The 4,844-nt window shown below is 33.7% G+C and overlaps 1 non-coding gene across 1 annotated transcript; it reads right to left on the bottom strand.

Annotated features, from left to right (window-relative positions):
- Window positions 1-455: 455 nt before the first annotated feature.
- Window positions 456-562, bottom strand: LOC139903512 (small nucleolar RNA R71). Its single transcript, XR_011778327.1, has one exon. It is a non-coding gene; the product is annotated as a small nucleolar RNA R71 (small nucleolar RNA).
- Window positions 563-4,844: the final 4,282 nt, after the last annotated feature.

Genomic DNA, 4,844 nt, shown 5'->3' with positions numbered 1-4,844 from the left:
TAATCATTCCACTTGAACCACAAACCGTTAAATCAGAATCCTCTAGTGATTCGGATTCAACAAATTCAATTATGGAAGTAACGGAACCTCTAATTATGGAAGATCGAATGAGAGCTACACGCACGGGCCAAGGTCACGCCATTATTCGACCAGACATTAATGCGCCAGATTATGAAATCAAAGGACAAATCCTACACATGGTAACTAATCAATGCCAATATAGTGGTACACCAAAAGAAGATCCAAACGAACATCTTCGAACCTTTAATAGGATTTGTACTCTATTCAAAATCAGAGAAGTTGAGGATGAACAGATCTTTCTCATGTTGTTTCCCTGGACTTTAAAGGGAGAAGCCAAAGATTGGTTAGAATCGTTACCTGAAGGGGCGATTGACACATGGGATGTCTTAGTTGAAGAATTTCTTAAAAGATTCTTTCCGGCATCTAAAGCCGTGAGACTTCAAGGAGAAATTGTTACGTTCGCGCAAAAGCCAAATGAAACATTATATGAGGCATGGACAAGATTCGGAAAGTTGTTGAGAGGATGTCCTCAGCACGGTTTAGACACTTATCAAATAGTACAAATATTCTACCAAGGTGTCGGCGTTGCTATACGAAAAGACATCGACACAGCAGCTGGTGGTTCCATTATGAAGAAAACCGCAATCGAAGCTCACAAAATTATTGATAACACAGCCTCCCACTCACATGAGTGGCACCAGGAAAAAGATATTTTTCGTTCATCTAAAGCGGCTAGAGCCGATTCTAGCCATGACTTTGATTCCGTTTCTGCAATAATAGATGCTTTCGAGAGACGAATGGAAAAGATGACTAAAGATATTCATGCAATACGAATCAGTTGTGAGCAATGCAGTGGACAACACTTAACAAAAGATTGTCACATTGAGCAAACGATGGAACAACATGAGAATGTTTCCTACATGAACCAAAAGCCGGGAAATAATTATCAAAATAATTATCAATCGCCAAGGCCAAACTTCAATCGAAATCAAAACATTCTTTACAATCCAAATAGACCCAACAATAACTCGTACAACCAATAAGGTCCGAATAACCAACCAACTCAAAACAACACTTTCAATCAACAAAGACCTGGCTTGTATAAACCACCACAACAAACCGAAGAGAAAAAGCCAAATCTGGAAGAAATAATGGCAAAACTAATGGAATCTCAAACACAATTTATTACATCTCAAACCCAAACAAATGAGAGGTTTGATCAGTCATTTAGAACTCAACAAGCTTCCATTTGAATCTAGAAAAACACTTAGGTACTCTTGCTAGCATGATGAGTAAGAGGGAACAAGGAAAGCTACCGATTAATACTGAAGTAAATCCTCAGAATGAGAGTGTTAATATGGTGTCAATAAATTCTGAAAAACCAGCACCAAAAGATGGGAAGGTTTTCGATGTGAGTAACAATGAAGAAGTTACAACAACACCACCACCACCCGAGTATGTAAAGCCAGTAGTTGTACCATACAGACCACCCATCCCGTTTCCAAGAAAAGGAGTTGAGTATGAGCAAGTAATAGGTAATAAAGTTTGTGATACCTCTGGAAAGAAGAAGAAGAAGAATAAGAAAGTGCAAGAAACAAAAACCTTAAAAATAAATTCGGTAAAGACAGTTCCACCGAAACCTCTACCCAGGTTGGGTGATCCGGGTGAATTTATTGTTCCTTGTCTACTTAGTGATTGTGTCATGTATGATGCACTAGCAGATTTAGGTGCGAGTGTGAGTGTTATGCCTCTTTCATTATATAAGAGATTAGGAGTAGGTGAGTTAAGTCCATCAAAAATGAGTGTTAGACTCTTTGATCAAACCATTAAGCACCCAGTTGGAATTGCTGACAACCTACCCATTCAAATAGGTAATTTAACCTTTCTAGTCGAATTTATTGTCATTGACATAGAAGAGGACTCAAACATTCCTCTAATTTTAGGTCGACCATTCTTAGCGTCCACCGGGGCGTTATTTGATGCAAGAGAGGGTAGAATGTGTAGTGACCCGAACTTTTCCATGTTTATATATATTAATTGAGATTGATATTTACATGATTAAATGTTTCCAACATGTTAAGCAATCAAACTTGTTAAGACTTGATTAATTGAAATATGTTTCATATAGACAATTGACCACCCAAGTTGACCGGTGATTCACGAACGTTAAAACTTGTAAAAACTATATGATGACATATATATGGATATATATATATATATATATATAGTTAACATTATACTATGATAAGTAAACATATCATTAAGTATATTAACAATGAACTACATATGTAAAAACAAGACTACTAACTTAATGATTTTTAAACGAGACATATATGTAACGATTATCGTTGTAAAGACATTTAATGTATATATATCATATTAAGAGATATTCATACATGATAATATCATGATAATATAATAATTTAAAATCTCATTTGATATTATAAACATTGGGTTAACAACATTTAACAAGATCGTTAACCTAAAGGTTTCAAAACAACACTTACATGTAACGACTAACGATGACTTAACGACTCAGTTAAAATGTATATACATGTAGTGTTTTAATATGTATTTATACACTTTTGAAAGACTTCAATACACTTATCAAAATACTTCTACTTAACAAAAATGCTTACAATTACATCCTCGTTCAGTTTCATCAACAATTCTACTTGTATGCACCCGTATTCGTACTCGTACAATACACAGCTTTTAGATGTATGTACTATTGGTATATACACTCCAATGATTAGCTCTTAGCAGCCCATGTGAGTCACCTAACACATGTGGGAACCATCATTTGGAAACTAGCATGAAATATCTCATAAAATTACAAAAATATGAGCAATCATTCATGACTTATTTACATGAAAACAAAATTACATATCCTTTATATCTAATCCATACACCAACGACCAAAAACACCTACAAACACTTTCATTCTTCAATTTTCTTCATCTAATTGATTTCTCTCAAGTTCTATCTTCAAGTTCTAAGTGTTCTTCATATATTCTACAAGTTCTAGTTACATAAAATCAAGAATACTTTCAAGTTTGCTAGCTCACTTCCAATCTTGTAAGGTGATCATCCAACCTCAAAAAATCTTTGTTTCTTATAGTAGGTTATCATTCTAATACAAGGTAATAATCATATTCAAACTTTGGTTCAATTTCTATAACTATAACAATCTTATTTCAAGTGATGATCTTACTTGAACTTGTTTTCGTGTCATGATTCTGCTTCAAGAACTTCGAGCCATCCAAGGATCCGTTGAAGCTAGATCCATTTTTCCCTTTTCCAGTAGGATTATCCAAGGAACTTAAGGTAGTAATGATGTTCATAACATCATTCGATTCATATATATAAAGCTATCTTATTCGAAGGTTTAAACTTGTAATCACTAGAACATAGTTTAGTTAATTCTAAACTTGTTCGCAAACAAAAGTTAATCCTTCTAACTTGACTTTTAAAATCAACTAAACACATGTTCTATATCTATATGATATGCTAACTTAATGATTTAAAACCTGGAAACACGAAAAACACCGTAAAACCGGATTTACGCCGTCGTAGTAACACCGCGGGCTGTTTTGGGTTAGTTAATTAAAAACTATGATAAACTTTGATTTAAAAGTTGTTATTCTGAGAAAATTATTTTTATTATGAACATGAAACTATATCCAAAAATTATGGTTAAACTCAAAGTGGAAGTATGTTTTCTAAAATGGTCATCTAGACGTCGTTCTTTCGACTGAAATGACTACCTTTACAAAAATGACTTGTAACTTATTTTTCCGAATATAAACCTATAATTTTTCTGTTTAGATTCATAAAATAGAGTTCAATATGAAACCATAGCAATTTGATTCACTCAAAACGGATTTAAAATGAAGAAGTTATGGGTAAAACAAGATTGGATAATTTTTCTCATTTTAGCTACGTGAAAATTGGTAACAAATCTATTCCAACCATAACTTAATCAACTTGTATTGTATATTATGTAATCTTGAGATACCATAGACACGTATACAATGTTTTGACCTATCATGTCGACACATCTATATATATTTCGGGACAACCATAGACACTCTATATGTGAATGTTGGAGTTAGCTATACAGGGTTGAGGTTGATTCCAAAATATATATAGTTTGAGTTGTGATCAATACTGAGATACGTATACACTGGGTCGTGGATTGATTCAAGATAATATTTATCGATTTATTTCTGTACATCTAACTGTGGACAACTAGTTGTAGGTTACTAACGGGGACAGCTGACTTAATAAACTTAAAACATCAAAATATATTAAAAGTGTTGTAAATATATTTTGAACATACTTTGATATATATGTATATATTGTTATAGGTTCGTGAATCAACCAGTGGCCAAGTCTTACTTCCCGACGAAGTAAAAATCTGTGAAAGTGAGTTATAGTCCCACTTTTAAAATCTAATATTTTTGGGATGAGAATACATGCAGGTTTTATAAATGATTTACAAAATAGACACAAGTACGTGAAACTACATTCTATGGTTGAATTATCGAAATCGAATATGCCCCTTTTTATTAAGTCTGGTAATCTAAGAATTAGGGAACAGACACCCTAATTGACGCGAATCCTAAAGATAGATCTATTGGGCCTAACAAACCCCATCCAAAGTACCGGATGCTTTAGTACTTCGAAATTTATATCATATCCGAAGGGTGTCCCGGAATGATGGGGATATTCTTATATATGCATCTTGTTAATGTCGGTTACCAGGTGTTCACCATATGAATGATTTTTATCCTATCTATGGGATGTGTATTGAAATATGA

The sequence above is a fragment of the Rutidosis leptorrhynchoides genome, chromosome 3, assembly GCF_046630445.1.
Source record: "Rutidosis leptorrhynchoides isolate AG116_Rl617_1_P2 chromosome 3, CSIRO_AGI_Rlap_v1, whole genome shotgun sequence".
NCBI lineage: Eukaryota > Viridiplantae > Streptophyta > Magnoliopsida > Asterales > Asteraceae > Rutidosis > Rutidosis leptorrhynchoides.
The sequence above is the reverse complement of the archived record's forward strand: the minus strand, read 5'-3'. Positions and strand labels throughout refer to the sequence as shown.